This window comes from Caretta caretta, chromosome 9 (genome assembly GCF_965140235.1).
Source record: "Caretta caretta isolate rCarCar2 chromosome 9, rCarCar1.hap1, whole genome shotgun sequence".
In the NCBI taxonomy this organism is placed as follows: Eukaryota; Metazoa; Chordata; order Testudines; family Cheloniidae; genus Caretta; species Caretta caretta.
The window spans coordinates 87546833-87567549 of NC_134214.1; the positions used below are offsets into that span (position 1 = coordinate 87546833).

A 20717-nucleotide genomic window follows, 5' to 3' on the forward strand; every position below is an offset into this window, starting at 1 on the left:
AAATACAGAAATTTCCTCTTTATCTTTGGCTTTAAATTAAAGGTACTGTATTTAATTGTGGTATTGTGAGAATTAAGCATCTATGGGTTACTGTTTCATTGATCATGTTCATAGTAACCAAAGCTTGTAGATATCTGTCTAGACTGTGTGCTGTTTCTCTCTAGTTGTAATTAACAAGTCAGATGTAGTGTATTGTGAAAACAAACAGCAATGACCAATGTTGTTGTGCAGACACATCACAAATGTCTACTTTATCTCCAAATGTTTTCATATTAACAATTCTGAACTGTATTTGTGTATTCATGTTCTTTTGGCTATTAATTGCCAAGCTTAACTACAAAGTGTAAATGCTTTCATATTTAGAGCACAAACATTCTTGGTACTGTCAAAAAGAACAGTTTATGAATCATAACTAAGCTATACATCAAAGAGCTATACATCAAAATGAGAGGCACATCCTTAACTTACCTATTTTCCTTCTGCCCCGTGTGTGGTTTCTTTCTCTTTACATCCTGTTTTGTGTCTAATTTCAAGTGTTCTGGGTTACTTTATATATTTCCCTCAATTAAATATAAAAATAAAAATATAACTAATGACCATTTTTCCTGCTTGAGCCATATCTGTAATACAAAACCTTTATAACATGCTGAAGTATTTGTAATCTTTGTGGTGGTTTTAAATTAAGAGCTCTTAAAGTTCTTGAGAGTTGAGAGCTCTTAAAACAAGTAATGTGGGAATCTTTCAGTGTTTTTGAATATCACAAATGCATTTTAAATATTATTCACTTTTCTCCCTAAAATTAGTATATACTAAGCAGTAGTTACAAGTTTTCAAGTTGATCTCAAAAGGATATTTTTTTAAATAAAAGGTGTTCTTTGACACTACTTTGTCAAAGAAATAACTGAATGCCTTTTTAAAAGAAAAGATAAACATACCCATATTTCATTTCCCGATTTTGGATTAGGTAAACTTGTCATATAATAAACTAGAAATTAGAAAAGTGATTTTCAGAGGTAAATGAATTATATGGAAAACAAATTACCAGCCTGAAACTTCAAGTGTTAAGATGGGGATGGGGATGTGTTCAAAGTGGCCTACATAATCAAAGTGGCCTACATAAAAATAGCATCTAAATATACAAATGTAAAGATGTTCTATTACAGATATATGTAGAAGCTGTAATACCGTGAAGCCATGGTTATTCATGTGAATGGTTGCTGTACTTTTTATTGTAACAAAAGCTTGTGCCAGGAAATGATGAACATACACACATACCAGCATAATTGGTTTAATGTATTTTTAAAAATAGGCTGTGTAACCTCCTCTTTAAGTTCATGATACTGCTTCCACTGAAGTTGGAATTCTGAGTATTGGCATTGATGTTAACTGGAAGTGTCAGTGTATGATGCTATATGTGGTTCATGATGTTTAAATACTAGGAGTTTAATTTAAAATAATAATTTTAAACTGAAAGGACTTAAAAATGTTTATGGAATAATAATACTTTTTTGGGTGCTTTTAATTAACATTTGTACTCTGATCACTCTGTTAGAGGAGGTGCAGTCCCCATTTTACAGATGGGGAGAATGAGGCACAGATTTTTAGGGTCCCAATCTTGCATCTTTGAAGTTCATGCCAACTTTCAGTGACTTTAGTGGGAGTAGGATTGAACACTAACTTCCCAAAGATCTACACAGTGAATCAGTGACAGCCATGATTAAAGTATAAGAGTCCCTGACTCCTAATCTGATACTTTTATATGTAGATTTACCTGTGTCTAAAATGCATATCCATCATTCAACAAAAGAGAGTTTAACATTAGTGCTTTATGGCAGTGAGAAGCATCAACACAAGGAGATCTGAGTAGAGCTAGGTATGTCTAGCTAATGTATCTTTGCTCATCCAAACGTTTATCAGGTCCTTTGTGCATAGTTTAGTAGTGAGTTAAAATTAGGAGTATATAGTCGTCCTGATCTTTCATAGCCTCACTTGCATGATCAGGCAAGAGATTTTCAGGATTGGGCCCACTATGACTCTCCTCTAAGACATGTAGTAACATACAGTCATGCTTTCATCCCAAGATGATCAGATTTTTCTCTTGTGATCCCTTTCCTTACTTTTATACTTTTTAAATATTTTCATAACTGAAATTGTTGATGATACAGAAAAATTCTAATCCACAGAAACTTTACTATTAAGTAGCCAAAATATTAAAATATGTTGAAAAAAATAAGTTTGTCATTCTATCATTGTTTGTTTTAAAAAATCCTAAATATATATATTTTTCCAGAACATAGCCAACAGATACTTGGTAGTGGTGGTTTGTTTTTGTTTTGTTTTGCTGTTGCATACATTTATTTTATTTACTTAAACTTCAAACTTCAGGTTTAATCTGCTGTTAATTTATTTCTTATTTGCCTTCATTTCTATGACAATATGGTCTGTTATGAATTTGGATTTAAAATACTATAAAAGATACATTTTAAAAAATAAAATAGACCAAATATATGTTTATAGTTGGGTGACTAAAGCTGTAATATAGAAACTAACCAGTTTCAAATCAGTTGGCACTAGATGGGGAAACTTGCCATTAGCTTGTATTTAATTTTTCTAGTATTTTAAGTTGCTGTTCAGATAATAAAATTTTCTGAAAGTGAGAAATGAAAAGAGACTTGAACTATTCCCAGCATAATATTACCTTCTCATTTAAGTATATTTTTGAGTAAACATGCTCCTTTTATGAGTGTCAGACTAAAATCACTGACAGGCGAAGTGTTAGCTTGTTGCTTTGGAAGCTTTCACTGAGCACTACTAATTTCTTTAGTCCTAATCGGCAATAGCCTCCGTTTTCTAGTTCATGGCCTCTTATCAGTAGTTACTTCTGCTTATGCCAGGCTGTGTATAGAGTGTTTGTTTTTACAAATGTAGACTACTATTTTCTAGGGATTACAAAGACACTATAAAGCTTACATTTTTGGACCTAACATTTTGATTCAGCCATCTTAACATTTTTTTCCACTCTTTGGCCAATATTTATGATGCAAAGTTTTGTTCATGTGAATGTACACGGAGAAAATTTTAGGCAAGTAGTAGAGATATGTTTAATTAAGAAGCAGAATTTTTGGGGGGATGAAAAGAAATTTATTTCATATGGGAGTATATAACGGAGCATCATCCAATAGTTGAAAAGGAAAAATATCATGTGAATTACATGACAATTCACATAATGACTTACGAATATCAAATGGGGGAATACTGCCTACAAATAGGCTAAAAATCACAAACATTGGCAAATAAATAAAAAATACATAAAAACATTGATCTAGCTGTAGACAATTTGAAGAGGGAAAGGGGTTATGGGTCAGATGCTTAGCTGGTTTAAATGAGCATGGATGGATTGACTTAATAAATCATTAGAAGTGATAAATTTGGCCTGCTCTATTAAGAACATTGCATCCAAACACTTCAATTAAAAAACTTTATTTTTCCAATTTTGAAGTATTTCAAACTAGGCTCATTCTTACAGAAATGGAAACTTGTAGAGCTCCAACTCTCATCTATTTCCTTCAGTTTCCGTGGTAACTGATAGCGAACTGTTGAGATTAAGATGAAGACTCCGCAAAAATAATGATTTTAAAACTTCCTTTTACCTTATTTTCTCCTATCAGACCTCTGTTTCCATGGAAATAGTACTGAAAGGCAGTAGGCATCCAGCAGCTGAGTCAGAAGTCACACTTAGTAGTTTCAGATTCTTGCTGGGAAGTGAGACTCCAAGGTGGCAAAAGTCTGTAGTCCTTTAAATTTGGCATAAAGGTAGATTTGTAAAAGTAGTAGGGAAAAATGCTGGCCCCTTCTGCTTCTTTTGATAGTTACAGTCTGAGTTCATTTTATTAATCATTTTCCTGAGTTCACAATGCCCATTTTACCACAGTCAATTACGTTATTGATCATACATACTTTCTGTAGCATAAATATGTGGGGACAACGTCAACCAAAGCAGTGAGTTTTTTTGGGAGAGCCCCGTGAACAGGAGCCATTTGCTTGAACATGGCAATGGGAAGGGAGGCTCTCTGAGCTATACTTGTTTAGGGGAAACATGCCATATAAAAATAAGACACATGTGGCATTGTCTGCCTTACATACAGTTTTAAAAAAATTAGGAATAAATAATATGAGCGTAAAGCTGATATCAAACACTGCACATCAAACATTGGTCAGGTGTTCTATGGTATATCTTAGCCATCAGTGCTTAGAGACAGAGAATGAGTGGGATAACGGGGATGGGGACGCAGGGTGGTGAAGTCCAAAGCTTAGGGATCTGTTTATGGCTTTAGAAGCCACTGCCATGTTAAGAGGGGAATCACACCAATGGCAATTGCTTGAAGTATTCTGCCTAGGGAGAGAATGGGCAGGCAGAATGCTTATAGAAGTGCTGAGTGAGTGAGTGCATTCTGAAGTGGCAATTACTGTATCCTTTAAAAGAATTGTACATAACCTGCCTTCAAATATTGGCAGATGTGGAGGGAGGACAGGGCTGTAGCTACACAGCCCCACCACACCCCTTTTTGATGTCCAGTACACCTTGTGGCACTATATCTTCTACTTGGGGAGCAGAACAGCAGGATTCTGGATGTCCCTTACATGGGTGTTCAAGTGTCTTAATATACCATTCTCCTCCGTCCCCATACGCACAACTTATGCATGCATCTTCATAAAGATGGTCAGAATCTGCCCCCTAGTGAATATTAATAGCCCTTAACATATATTTAACCTTTTAAGTGATCACTAATTTTTCTGTGTTTTGTTTTTTTTGGTATGAAAAAATAGAAGATAATAAACTAATAACTAACTAACATTATAGTGGTTTCTATGTTTTCAAAACACACTCCAGTAGTCACAGTCTCATCACATGCTGTATTTAATTGCCCTAGAGTCTAACAATTTCTTTCTTGATTAGTGCCTGCAGCCAAATTTCTTCTGTAAACTTTTAACCAATAACCCTTGAGCCACCTCTGTGTTGAGGGACAGTGATTAAAAAGAACACAAAGCAGGAAAAATGAATCTTGTTTTTGGAGGAAAGCTTAAAGTCATGGTGCAAGTGTACACTAAAGGTTCAAATACCCAAAGGTAAATACACTTTGAGTTCTTTTTAAAGTCATGAGATTGTAAAATCTCTTGATTTTTGTGGTTGTTGTTTTGGGGTTTTTTTCCGAGTGAAGAGGGGCTTGACTTACGAATTTTGAATGCTTGGGACTGGCAATGCTGCACATTTAAAAAAAAAAAAAAAACCTGCCCTTTGTTCTTTCAGAATTGTGGATTTTGTGGTTTAAGATCTTAAAGTGGCTTAATTAGTGTAAATCAAACCACAGTTCTATTTAGACCCCTCTAAAATAATTTAAGATCTTACATCAGTTTATATTGCAGGCATGGGAGGCACCTGTGTTGCCTGAACTGTTCTCTTTCCCATAGAAGGATATATGCATATACACGTATGGAAGCCTGGAATACTAACAGATGCTAATCACCTTTTGACAAGCTTGATTATCAGTGCACAGTTTACTAATAATTATGGAAGCATTGAGGTTTGCAGATGAAACAGAACATTCTCCGTTCCACACTCTAAGGACAGACTGTTGTCTTTCAAGTGTACATGCTAATTTTTTCCAGGCCATTTGAATTTTCAGTTACTTTTTTTTTTCCTATAACATTTTGTAACTTTGGCAAAGAAAACATTTAAAAATATTTACTATTTTAAAAACAAATTCCCCAAGCATTTAATTTTTTTTGTCTCCCTTTTACATGAAATACCAATCACCAGGTTCTCCAGACTATTCTCTCACATGACCTGGTAATATCAGGGATATAGATCACTTCTCAGAATCACATCAGCCACACTATCAGAGGCTCGTTCACCTGTGCATCTACCAATGTGATATATGCCATCATGTGCCAGCAATGCCCCTCTGCCATGTACATTGGCCAAACTGGACAGTCTCTACGTAAAAGAATAAATGGACACAAATCAGAAGTCAAGAATTATAACATTAAAAAGCCAGTCGGAGAACACTTCAGTCTCTTTGGTCACTCGATTACAGACCTAAAAGTGGCAATTCTTCAACAAAAAAACTTCAAAAACAGACTCCAACAAGAGACTGCTGAATTGGAATTAATTTGCAAACTGGATACAATTAATTTAGGCTTGAATAAAGACTGGGAGTGGATGGGTCATTACACAAAGTAAAACTATTTCCCCTTGTTTATTTCCCCTCCTACTGTTCTTGTAAAGTGCTGGAAATGGCCCACCTTGATTATCACTACAAAAGGTAGCCCCCCCGCCCCGCTCACCTGCTGGTAATAGCTCACCTTTCCTGATCACTCTTGTTACAGTCTGTATGGTAACACCCACTGTTTCATGTTCTCTGTGTATATAAAATCTCCCCACTATATTTTCCACTGTATGCATCCGATGAAGTGAGCTGTAGCTCACGAAAACTTATGCTCTAATAAATTTGTTAGTCTCTAAGGTGCCACAAGTACTCCTTTTCTTTTCTCAGATTTTAAACTTAATTACAAAAATCACTTATTTTCATCTTTGTTCCTCATCACCTAATTGGTTAACTCCAAGAAAAGCCAACAGAAATTCTCATCCCTCAACTGATTCTGTTCTCTGACACTGTGTGGCTTAGCTGTGCACCCTGCTCCATGCTCCCCAGTTCTGTTTCTCACACACAAGCTAGTCATTCACTGATCCTGAAGAGGCAGGTTAATCAGTAGTGTTAAGGAGGCAGCGTTAGAGAACCAGGTGACATGGAGTACACTTGCTTCCTGCTCCCTACCCATCCTACTTGCTGGAGCACTCTACAGCTCATTGGCCCTGCCCCAGACCCTCTTTCTGTTTCTGTAGCTTCCCCAATGGAGCACAGTATCTATATGTTCATGGTTCCTCCTTTGATCCCCACTGATGCATGTCCATGCACCCATTGCCCACAAAGTTCCACTTCTTCTGGCCAGTGGCCAACAGTCCCTTTCCCCCCACCCCCACTCTCTTCTGGTGTCCCTTCGCCATCAAATTCATCCCTGTTTCCAGCCTCTCTGTAATGCCCACCCTGAGCATATTTCCTAGCCCACTCCACCAGCTCCCTGTCATGATCCTCTTGTTCCCACCTGTGTGTATTTCTGATCTGCTCCAGTTCTGAACGCCCCCATATCTCCAAGCTATACCCTAGTAGCTCTGATCCTACCCATCTCAGAATGTCATCTCTTAGTTGCATTGCTCCCTACATACATTCACCACTAAATATTCCCACTGCTGCTTCATCCTCATCACATTTCCCACCCATTTCTCCACAGCTGTAATTAGTTTCCAGACAGCTACTATCCCCTCGTGCACAGCTTCCCTAACTCTCCCCCAGCTCCTCTATAAGAGCTCCCAACTCTCCCACAGATTGTTAAACCTTGATGTAAAGCTCTAGCTCCTACATGTCCTTGTAGCCACCTCTTAGAGCTCTGGCAACACATCCATTCCAAATCCTTCAGCCCAACTGCCAGCACAGCTTCAGCGCCCTCTCTTCACAAATTTGATCTTACCCATCTCAAACCCTACCCTACCCCATAGATATCCTCTCCCCCCACTCACACAGCTCCTCATTCCATAGTGCCTTTCCACATCCATACCCATCTGTAAGTACCACACTCTCTCCCATGCTGTCCATGGCACACTACTCTGTGCTGAGGAATTGCTACAGACCATGGCAGAGGTTCCCCAATATAGAGGACTTGATAACTAAAGTTGGGACCTTCTTTGGGCAGAAATCTCACCAGTCCACGGCAGAGTTAACTCAGTTAACCTCTTTTCTATGACTGACTTTTTCTACTTTCTAGGGCCTCCTTTGGTGGCCCCAGCTACTTTCTGCCCTTCCCCCATAATATGTCACTCCTTTCTCCCTCAATGTACAGCCACTCAGAGTGCCTGCATCTAATTCCTCAGAATTGCATTGAAATGCACAAGCTGAGCACCAGCCTCCACAGCAATAACATGTTACCGACAGATGAATTTTCAACTAAAAGCTTGTTGTGATGTTAACATATATGAGGTTAGACAAACTGAGGTTGTGTATTCGATTGTGATGGTGAGGCACTGGACATGGTCACTGTCCATATCTTTGTGGTGGGAGACAAAGGGAGTTTGTTGGGGACTTGAAGATATGAGAGTATTTGGTGGTTTTGACACTTGGTTTACTTTTCTTTCTTCTTTAAAATATCTAGGGAGTTAAATACAAAAACTACAAAAAGTAATTCTCTACTCTAGCCTTGCCTAGACTAAGATTTAAGGGTGTGGTATTACAACAAGCCAGCTAATGCATTGTAACCAATTAGTCTGAAAGCAGGGGCTGTCTTTTTGTTCTGTGTTTTTGTGAAGTGCCTAGCACAGTGGAGTCCTGGTTCATGACTGGTGCTCCTAGGTGCTACCACAATACAAACATAGTAGATTACGCATATTAGCAACCCCTCAGTTGCCAGCAAAAAGTTGCCATTATTTGGTACTTGCCAATAAGAGGAAGGCAAGTTTGTGGGGCTGCAGGCAGGGAAGGAAGCATTGGGACATGCCTTCCCTTGCTGCATCCCTGCAAACCTGCCTGTGGGCAGGGCAGCATTGGCGAGAGGTGTGTTGCAACTCCACAGGCTCTCACCACTCCCACTCTCCATGGAAAGCCCTGGTATCTGGGCTGCAGCCCTCCCTCCCCGCTGCTGCCCTGCCCACAGTCTTCCCTCCCAGCCTGCAGTGCCGGGACTTCAGCAGAAGTTTCCCCGTTGGGTGGGGATACAGGTGCCCAGTCCCATCTCCTGTGCGGACCTTGAGTTCAAGCAGTTTGTGGGGCTGCAGTCAGGGAAGGAAGCATTAGAACATGCTGAACACTGGCTAAAGCCCCCTCAAACCTGCCATGACCTTTCTTCCCTTAAAAAAAAAAATCACAATAAATGGCCTGTAATTGGTAAGATCCAAATCCCATTAACATTAAAACCAATGGGATGGGATTGGTTCTTGGCAAAATGTTGTTGTTCACTGGAAGTTGTTAGCATCAGGGTTGCATTAAGCGGCATCCACTGTAATAAATAATGTTTGCAAAGCCTACTCTAGATAAGGCAGTGTATACTTTAACATGTGCTAAACTCGTCAAGTTAAACTCTAGGTCTTTTTTCTTAACCAGTGTAGCATGTGTTGAAGGCTTGTCTAAACTAGACACATATGATGATCTCACTAACTGTAATGTATCTTTTTATCCTTTTAGTCCAGACTAGTCTGTTCTCAGCATAACTTTTGCGGCAAGGTCCTCTGTTTTATTACATCTGTTCTATCATTTCAATAAATTAGTGGAGTTACATCAGAATAAAACTCACGTAAGATAAAGGAGGTTCTGGCTCCAAATGTTCATGGGGGCCCAAAACTGTATCGTTAAGTGCTCAAAGGTTTGCACAAGAAGTGCAAAAGTTAAAGATGAATGCTGAAGTTTTACTCTGCCACCTCATGTATATTGTGCAATACTATTTAAGATTTAGTCATTAACTTAATCTTGGATAAACTTGTGTATAACTTGAAAAATAATCTGTTGTACTAATTGAGAAGTAAGGGTCACATTCTCATGTGGTATAAATTTCCATGTTTTTATTGAAAAACAATGGAGTTATACCAACATACATCAGTTGAGGATCTGGCCCAGTATGTGTTCACATAAGTAGCTGTTGTGGGACAAATTCTTCTCTAAGAGCAGCACTCTTATACATCTAGACTGATTCCATTAATTTCCATGGACATACTACAAATTCACACAAGTGTAACCAAAAGCAGAATATGGGCAAATCCGTGCAAATATGCTGGGGGCAGAGTTAACAGCAGTACTTTAATTTTGCAACCCTTAATATTTCATTAAATATATGCTTTTTACATTTTATTATAATATGTCTTTCTTTGAAAATATCAGATTGAATTGGCTACTTACATTCAGTACTTTTTTACATTGGTAAAGCACTGTGATTTTACTAATCACTCTTAAAATACACTGTTTGTTTTAATTTAGATTAATTTCAGTAGATTAAGTTGTAAATTGATAAGAAATTGCCTTTTTAATATTGCTTATATTCAGTTTGTAACACTTTTTTGTAGCTGATTAAGATTTACGAAATTCAATTTTGGAATCACAAAGCATATATGGGCTGCACTGAACTGCTCAAGGCAATTCATGCTAAATTTTCTAGAATACCAGCTACAGGCCATGATAAATTACATTTTATGTGTTAATGTTCCCAAACACAAGTCCGTAAAGTATCTGAGAGATTACCATAAACTACTGCACTTCTATTTTGAGACTTCATTTAGAATATATATCTGCAAGGACGGTACTGTCAGTAATTGCATTATATGTTCCTTTTTTCTTTTGCAGTTCAGTTAAAATCTTTTTATATTAAGTGGTGAATCTCTCTGAGATTTTTCTAACATTACAAAGATACAAACCTGTTAGGATCTACTGTCCTCCATTCTAGTTCAAAGTAATCACAGCCCTTTGACCTACATAGAAGAGCCAGGCATGAATGATCTCGTCCCTCCATATTTTTTTCTTTTGCATTGTCACTAGCAACTTTTATACATCACAGTGTGATTGTGGCCTGTCATTCAAGGTTTTCAGGGTGAGGAGAGTCAGAATGAGCTAATCCATTATATCCATCATCATCTTTTCTCCTTAGAATTAGGAGCATGGTTATATAGGGTCATTCACCAAGATGCTACAGTAAAGTAGAACTGTGCTTTAAAATACATTCCAACCTCTCAGCTGACATTGCTATTTTATTCCTAATACCGAAAACATGATGCTGCATGCCCTACCTGCAAAGTACACACTGTTTTAACAATTGGATGAACCAAATCACTCATCAGATGTATGTACACTCTAATCCTTCCTGTGCCACAATATGTCATTTAGGGAACAAACATCATGCTATTTGCTGGAATGGCTACCTTGTTGTGTTTCTATATGTTAACTTTTTACAAGACTATGTTGTTGGCCTATCACTCAACCCCCAACCTGGAGGACCAGCGGACTGCTTTTTGTCTAGTCCCTAACCTTTGACCTCTCTGACTTTGGTGGTCCTACCAGTAGTCAAAACTCCTGCTATCATAGCTCTCAGGGTCATTGGAACACATACACCTTCCTATCGCATCAAGGCACAGTCCCCAGGAAAGGATGTATAGTAACTGTAGCAGTTCAGAACCATAGGCTTGTAAGTCAATGTCATAACAATTTACATTCAAGTTAGTTTTCATAAGTTTCTTAACAAACATAAATAATGACTGTAAAGCTGAGGTAAATCAGAAAATAAATTGAATGATGGTTAGTATAATCCTGAATCCACTTTATATACAATTTTGCTGTTATTGCTGTGAAATTGTTCATCATTTTAGTCTAATAAAATGCCAGCACTCTGTATGTGACACCATTTATTTTTGGTTATGAATCCTTGAAGTGTTAATCAGGGTGCTACATTTTTTTTCATTTACTTGTTGTTTTTCTCATTTGAGATATTGCCTGGCTAGACAACTTGTGAAAGTGAAGTAATTTTCATGAAAACAAACAGAATTCAGAGAGAAGCAAAATTATATTAAAGGACCAATCCTGCTCCCATTGAAGTCAGTTGAAACAGGATCGAGCCATAAATGTAGTTTAACAAAGGGCAATGTGTAGAATTTTAAATATAATTCTGTAAAGCATCACTGTCACAATTCAGTAATACTTAGAACATTAGTTCCTTCTAGTTTCAAAGTAATGTACATATTAATCATTATAACACTACTGTGAAGTAGATAAGTATTTCCGTTGTACAGACTGGGTGTCCATGGCAAAGGCTTAAGTAATTTGACCAAATGAGTCATAGACAGAGCAGGATTAGAACTCGAGTTCTTTTTCCTAGATCCACGTTTCTGTAATAGATAAGGCTACGCTCTGCTTTTTACAAGTGGCTGCATGTAAAAAAGAAGTGGTTACTGCCGGTATAGTACTACTAAACATCATGTAGTAAAAGCAGTCAAGTTAAGTAGATTATTGATTACATTGATGTTTGGCTTCTGTAACCCCAACAGATAAAAAGAAAAATAACATTGGTGAGATTTGACAGGTCTGATAACTGGAAATGTTCAGCATGCCAGGAAAATGATGTTGAAGCCAAGAACCTACCTTTGTATGTCGTTTTTGTTCAGAAAAAACAGAATACTGTTTTTAAATGGGTGGTGCTCTTGTGTGAGTAATTACTAGAAAATGTATTGCAAGATAATATTGCTGCACTTTAATACACTTCAAGGGTGAAGTCAATGGTACAACTGCCATTAACTTTAATTGAACTGGGATTTCCCAATTTTATTCAGATGGAAAAGTTCTATTAGATTACTCAGTGAATTTCTCACAGTCTTGGGGTATTTTTGTGCTAAATGTGACAATGTTACTTAATTGGTTTAAGAAGTATTTTTGAAATGTCTGAACATCCCATTAAAATAGTTATCTCACTAGCACATTATCTATCTCTTATGTCAATTAATAGGGGGTGGACTTGGCCCCCAAAGTAGCTAGCTAGCTTCATAACAGCTATTGGTCCAGGGCACTGTGTGGAATTATTTGATTGAACCTTTACTTAGGCCCATATTGAGATCTCCAGTTATGATTGCATAATGAACAGATTTAGTTTTTGTGATGCTAACTGTGCAGTTCTTCCTGCATGTTCTCTGTGCTGTCCTGTGACATTTTGTTGTATCAACCAGACAAGGTACTAACAAGCTTCAACAGGACTTTATTTTCAAAGTGGAAACCTCTTTACCAAGCTGCTGCTGCACCTTCTGTAGCTTTCTCCCAGCCTCTCAACTCCTCCCTCCTCCTCCCTGTTTCCTGTCCTTTCAGACTCCCAACAGCAGTGCTCCCAATTCTAATAATTACAAGCAACATCTAAACACCACACATTCATACTTTAGGGACAGTAGGGACATATCACAAAGCTGCAAGATTTTTCCTGATAGACCCATTCCTGAAAGTCAGTCAGTTAACCAAAAGAGAGATGTAAATGTTCAACATGCCCCAAAACAAAATGAAGTGCAGAGCCTAGAGATTGCAGTAAAATCTCAAATGTACAATGTAATATTTCTGCTGAGAAGGAAACCAGGTTTTTGTTGTCTCCACTTTTTACTTAAAAACAGACATTATAGCTAGGGTATCCACCCATATTCTTTTTGGATGGGGCTAAACATTCTTGAGAATTGCATGCTATACGAGAAGAGCTGATTTTCATAGGTGTCCACCTCCCGGCTACCTCTGCATCTGTCCATGGTTGAAGGTACATAAAGGGCAGTGTAGTTGGTGGCAGGTAGGGTGTGGGCCCACCCTACTCCACTAACCCAGGGCCCTAATAGTGGTGGAGTGGTCTGCCACTGGGTCAGCGGGAATCCCAACCGCAACACTCTGACTGTGCCTCAGGCAAAGCTGTAGCTGTAGGGTCGGCTATCCCTGGGCCACCTCCTCCCCGTCCCTCGGGTGTACCTGGGTCAGTGGGGTGTCCTCCAGCTCTTCTGGTTAGGTGGCCCACGGCAGTCCCGGCAGAACCGTGACAGAAGCAAGTTCCCTGGTTGGCAGGGTGTCGCTGGGCTTCGCAGCCAGGAGCAAGAAGGATCCGTCTGCCTGCTTTGGTGTTCTAGCCTCAACTGAGTGGGAGGCCCTGCCTTGTATACTTCCTGTTACGGTGTACTTCCAGTGGGAGGGGTGAGGCAGGCCTGGCTCCGCCCGCTTGGACAAGGAAGGTGGTTTCTCCCTCTCTGGCTCAGAGGGAGGCCACACTGCCTCACTACAGGCAGTTTATATTTTTTTAAAGTGTTTTTACTAGTTATCGTACAAAGTCAGCCTAATGGGTGTGATGCCAGTTTCTACAACCTTGTTCTAGTTTGTGCTACAGAGCAGAAAACGCTTTCCACAGAATACAACTTCAAGTGATTTTTTTTTTGTAATGCATTCTTCTGAAAGCTTCTAACCCATTTAATATTTGACATAACAGAGCATGAAAACTTGTTCAGGACTTTTACCATGAATGCCATTTCAAATGATGGAAAATTTGTATTAGTCAGTTAGATACGTCTAATCAAGGACACAGTAAAACTTCCGTACAAAATAAATGATTTATATATGGTATATCATGTTGCATAAATTATGGGGACACCATTAGAAGCACTGTAATATGCTGATATCCGTGATATAATCTCAATACAGTTTTACTACAAAAAGCAATTTAGATGTTGGCCTTCTGTTTGAGGCAGCCTGTAGGCCTTATCCTTTTACTTAAATCATTACATTAAATGTCAATGGTAATATCTCCTTGAACTTTTAATACATTTTGCATTTATTTTTGCTAAAATATTGCCAAAAATGTAAAGCTGGTGGAAATTGAGGTATTAATTAATCAGTGACACAAGGTAAATTAAAATGCCAGGGAAGAAAAACACTCAGAAGGTGGAAATGTTCAATTTTTTTTGTTTTTTTTTGGGGGGGGGTGTTGTAATTTACCCACTTGTTTTATGCAATTTCATAGTGCTTCAGTAACTGAAAAGAGTTATGAAAGCTTTATTTTAAATGTGTGCTTTCCCAGTATTCAGAAAGTTCCTCATGCATCTTGTGCTCAGTTTTACCAGTAAAATACATGACTGGAATAAGGGTAGGTGCAGAATTACAGTACCCTCGGGGAAGCTGAGGGAGGTGGGAGGGATTGGTACAATCCTTCCTACAGTACTCTGGCATGCAGAAAAAGAAAGCATTATATGCCATCCCACAGGATGATGCAGTGTTAGGCCAACAGAGTGAAGGAATGAGTAGTGCGTGTCTTGTGGTTGGTATTCCTCTTCCTTGTCCTCTCTGTGTATCTAGAAGGGAGTAGTCACTGTGCTCTCCAGAGCAGAGAGCATATGATTATGTCTGCTCCTTGGAAGGAGAGAAATGATCCATTAGTTTAGTGTTGTGCTTTCTAAGGTAGCTAGATCATGCTGATGTGTGTTACTGTTACATGCAAGATACCTGTAGCTCAAAATAGACTGAAATGGATGAGAACAGGAGTATTTTCCCTGTCTATTGCTGTGCCACTCACCCACCAATACTACCAAAAGCCATTTTTGTGCTGTGACCTGGTTTGAATCCTGATTTCAAGGATTCCAGGATGATGATATACAGAAGGCATTGGGATGAAGTTGCTGCCATTTTCCATAATAATATGGAATAAACCCGCATAGAGAAAGCAGTGGAGGAAAACAAATAATGAATGAGTTCCAGAGGTTATTAGATTCATCTCCTAATGAAGAGAGGATTGGAGGCTGTGGTGAAAATCAAGACATGAGATTTAAATTGCAATAAATCCAGGAAGATTGACTGTCCTTTTCATGTTCCTAATGTCTTATATTAATTTGGATGTTGAATGAAATGATTTCTGGAATCTAATTGGCTAAAATACCATAACTGTGTGGCTAAAATACAAAAAAATGGTTTATCTAGAAGTGTCTGATGTGGGGAAAGTAACTGATATTACTAGAGTCATTGATTTCATGTACACATTCTGTTACAGATATGCCACATGCTCAGATTAGGAAAACTGCCAGGACCCCAGAAAATATTATTTCATATTACATTAGATGATGCAGAAGATTGGTAATGGAAGATGTACCTCTAAATCACTGGTTCAAATCTGGCCCAAGTTGATTGGCGGCAGGCTTTGGTCACTAGCTTATGGCTTTCAGTGGCCTATACAGAATAATTACGTATTCTTTGTGTAGTGTCATAGGTCACCAGGCCAATATAAAAGGCTGGCCCTTGAAATAAGTTATTGCAGCCTACTTCTTTGTGAGCAAGTGTTGCCTCTCAAAAATCATTATTGTGTTTGGCATTCAATGACCTCTTTGTGTCATTCTCAGAATTGAGACAAGCTATTTTCTTATGCCTGAAGGGTGGTCCTTCAGCGTCAACTCAAGGTAAGTACATTGGGAGAAAAAAAGAAACTGAGTGCTACAATCCAACGTGAACCTAGTCTGTTGATAAATGGATGTTACATCTGTGTACTATTAGAGCACTAGGTTAATTTAAAAAGATGTATTTACACACTTATCTCAAGACAGCAGTTACAACCTGGGTGCAAGATAGTTGCTGGAGACAAGTTACAGAGTTAATGGTCTGAGGCATAGCAACTCCTCTCAGCCATCCTGCAGTCCCTTAGAAATGCCCTGCATCTCAGCTGTTACTGCTTAAATATTTGCACCTTTTTAATTTCAGATCATACAGCAGCTTAATGGCATAAGTAATTGAGCATTAATATATAATAATAATAATTAATAAAGTGCTAATAAAATATAAACAATTCCAGAACAATATGAAGGTGAGTTTCACACTAGAACATGAGAAGCAGCAGCAAATCAAAGTAATTAATTTTCATATTTGGAAATGCAATACAAATAAGAGCCAGATGTTTAGGGGAGTGGTTCCCTTTCTTTGCTCATCATCTCGCTGATCAATGGCCCAATTTAGAAATAATAAATTATGCCTCTGACATATTTTTAAAAAGGATTGCTTAAACAGCGTGTGTTCAGCTTTTTTTTTTTTTTGCTTTGCCTTTTTAGTACTGGAGTATACAACATACCTAAGGGATAAGCATGGAGCTGTAGATCAAATCACAAATGTAATATAAAAGCATCAAAACGTTCTGCCAGCATAAGCATCATATCAGTTAAAAATACCACATTAAAAGTGTATTAAGGCCTTGGCTTCTGCTCACAAATAAAGATTTAATCTTTAATATCTTGTCACAACAGGGCACAGTAAGGGAAACATTAGGGATTTTGTTCCTTTGTAACTAGAAACTGAACATCTCTCCTGTAGATGTCTATGTTTTTGCAAACATTTTGAATTCTGAATGTATTAAAACATTGTTTTCTGCACATGCTTAGTAATATTTCCTACAGATTCACTAAGTAAAAATACAAGACAGTCCCTCCCCTGTATTTACAATATAATCAAGATAAAAGAGTAGACATAACATAGTGGGAAGGCCAGAGAGAAACAAAATGCTAGTTTTTTGGGGAGGTTTTTTTGATTGCTTATGTTTCTCATGTGCTGTTTATTTATAAAGTACCATTGCTGTACAGTAAAAAAGGTCCCTGCTCTGCGGAGTTTATAATCTAAATTAGATTAAAAGGATAAACTGACAACAGAAAATAAATGGAAGGAGAGGAGACAATGAGAAAGGGAAAATGCTCTTGGGACAGCGCTATTAGGAAAAACTTATAGATCACTTTTTATTTTGTGTTTATTGAAATAGCTTTGTTTCTGTTCGTTTGTTAGCTGGTATGATCAGGTGCAAGAGAAGGAGCAGAGAGTTCCAGAACTGAGATTAGTCACAGAAGGCTAATCAATGGAAGAGAAACTATGAGGAGCGGGAAGCACTTAGGCCCAGAGTCTGCCTGATCATTGCAGAGGTGTGAAGTAAAGAAGTCTTCCTTTCTCTCCTTATGTAGCTTCATAAACACTAGGTAGAATTACAGCCCACATGCTCTGGGGCTGCTCCATCCTTACAATCCTGGAGAAGAATAGTGCCCCAAAGGGGCAAGAAGAAGGTACGTGAGGCAGCGCCTTGGTCCCATCTACACATTATCCAACCATGTTAGGGTGGGGGGAATAAACTGCATCCACAAAGGGAATGTGATGGAAGATGCATAACCTCCGTTTGTCTTCTGGTGCTGGTACTATGGGCTGTGCCTTAATGCACAGGAGCAGACTGTTTCAGGCATACGAAGTAGTATGGAAAAGCTGTTGAGTTTGTGATTGAGTAAGAGATGATTAGATGTGTGTTTAAGGTGAGAAGAGTGAGCAGAGTGCAAAAGGGGTGAAGGAGGAAATGAACTCTGATACAGGACAAGTTAGAAGGATTAAGAACCTTGAAGGTGAGGACAATGCATTTGAATTTGGTGCAGAGTGACAGGGGAACAGAGATGACTGCAGGGAAAAGTGACATGGTTGGAGCAGTGGAAGAAGAAGATGACTTTAGCGTAGTGTTTTGGATAGAGTGGGTAGATGTGTGCTGTTTCCTGATGTCAGGTATTGGAAAATGGTGTTGGCAGATTCGAACAATGCCAGTTTGGCTGAGACTGAAATATAATAAAACACAGAACCATTTATCTAGATATTGGTAGTGATGTGAACATGGTCTTCCACCTGCTCTTAGCTTGCTTTGGATCATAGAATGATCTTCTGTACTCAGCTTGTTGTAGAATGCCCATTTGTGTGAGAGCTTACGGGAAAAATCATGGTAATGGGGTCATTTTCAATCATACATCTGACTACTTTTATTGGAACGGACATTGAATTGCAATATTCAGCAAGATCAGCTTGTTCCAGTTTGAAGCTGTACTTGTCTTTTACAGCCTCCACTTTAGAGAGTCTTACTTTGTATGGGATTTTCCACTTGCATGCAGCTGCAGAAGATGCCGTTACTTTCCATTTTAGTTTCAGAACAGTGTTTCCACTCTAAGAAGTTAACCCCTCCACCCCGCCCTGGAAACCGTAGTATTTTTGCGATGGGGACTGGTAAGTATTTCAAATTTGAAAAACTTAGAGGATATCCAAAAGGCAATGGAATATCTTTTTTAGTCACCAATCAGGAGGGAAAGGACTCATCTTGTGTTGATGAAAGCTAAATCTATAGACAAATGGCTGGTCCCATACCTTAGGTGAGCCATATAGACTCAGAGGCTTGTGACAATGCGCAAACATATTCCATTAGGAGGTCTGGATTCACAGCTTTCTAATGGAATTTTGATGGTGTTTCTACCTTTAGGTTGTAAGATGTGAGACCTTAAAACTGTCCTATATTGTTTGTCCTCGATCTTGGACCACTGTAATTTCTAAGAAGAATTCTGTCCACTGGAGGAAACACATACATTTTTGTGGCATGTTTGGGTGTTTTTTAATGTGCTGTCTGTTTGAAAGCTGTTCAGAGGTAGATAATGTTAAAAGTAGAAAGGGGCTTGAACCAGTACAAAAAATTCATCACTACCACCCTTGAATCTAGTTCTGGATTCAAACTCCCTGGGTTGGGCCCATCTCTAGCTGGAAATAGTCCCGGACAAAATGCATTAGTGGGCAGATTGCAGATGTATAAAATTAATTAATGTATTTTACACTATATTTACTATACTTTATACTTTAATATTAAAGTATAAAAATTAATTGTTCATCCCTCTTTTCGGAGAAGACCAACGAGACATCATAGTTTGAAGGATTTGAGGACCACCCTCAAATCCTTGGGCCTCCATACCCTCACTACTCAGCAGAAGCATTTCAGGCCACAACCTCCTCTGAGGTTCTATCAGCTGCAGAACTGACAGGATTTCTCCTGGAGGAGAAATAGGAGAGGCAGGAGGAGACCACACCCTTCCTCGGGCCAGCGCTCTGACCAGTCCAAGCCATCTTCGGGCCAGAAGCAGGCCTTTTGAAGGTGTGCTTAATGACGATACACTAGCACCACCATTGGATCCACCCCACCTTACCTTCTCGTGCTGACTATCCCCTTTCTACCATTCATGGGCCTGTATTACATCAGACCGCTGGGTACTCTGCACGGAAGAAAGGGGATACTCCCTCCAATTCTTGGCCCTCCCATCCTTCCATCCCCCTTCCCTGTCCCTCTTCAGGGATCCTTCTCATGAGCAATTCCTCATACAGGAATTCCTCATTCGCTCCTATCTCTGGGGGCAGTGGAAGAGGTTCCTCAGCAGCTGACGGGCAAGGTGTTCTATTCCCCGTATTTCCTAATACCGAAAGCCAAAGGTGGCCTCAAGCCCATCCTAGACCTACGAGATCTCAACAGGTTCATGAAAAAGCTGAAGTTTCGCATGGTCTGATTGGCCTCCATCAACCCTTCCTTGGATCCAGGGGACTGGTATGCCGCCCTCGACTTGAAGGACGCTTACTTTTACATTGCAGTCACACCAGAAGATACCTCAGGTTTGTGGTGGACCACAGTCACTACCGGTTCAGTCTTCCCTTTCGGCCTCTCAGTGGCCCCTTGAATATTTACCAAGTGTATGGCAGTCGTGGCTGCATTTCTGTGCAGGTGGCAGGTAGAGGTGTTTCCGTAGTCAACGACTGGCTGATTAAGAGCTGCTCCAGGGCGCAAGTGGAGGCGCAAGTCAGCTTCTTAAGAGCATTGTTTGACGAATTGGGCCTTCTCCTGAACTTGGGGAAATCGACTCTGTTACCTGTTCAGTGGATAGAATTTATAGGGGTGGTACTGGACTCCACGCAGGCCAGGCCATACCTCCCGGAAGTTTTCAGGCCCTAGGCAATATCGTTCGAAGTCTCAGGCAGTTCCCTACCACCACAGCAAGGAATTGCCTGAAGCTTCTGGGGCATATGGCCGCTTGTACCTAAGTAGTGCAGCATGCCAGGCTGAGACTCTGGCAGCTCCAAGCATGGCTAGCCTCGGTGTCTTGGCCGGTTTGGGACAATTTGGAAAGGGTTATCACTCTGTCTCGCCAGGTCCTTGACTCCCTCGTGTGGTGGCTCGACCCACAAGTAGTGTATGCGGGGGTTCCATTCACCAGATCGCAGCCATCCCTCTTGCTGGTGACGGATGCATCAGCCTTGGGGTGGGGTGCACATCTG

At 39.4% G+C, this 20717-nt stretch overlaps 1 protein-coding gene across 13 annotated transcripts in view; it reads left to right on the plus strand.

Annotated features, from left to right (window-relative positions):
* The window catches only part of TENM1 (teneurin transmembrane protein 1), a 1415133-nt gene that overhangs the window by 872981 nt on the left and 521435 nt on the right, over positions 1–20717 (plus strand). The window lies entirely within an intron of this gene.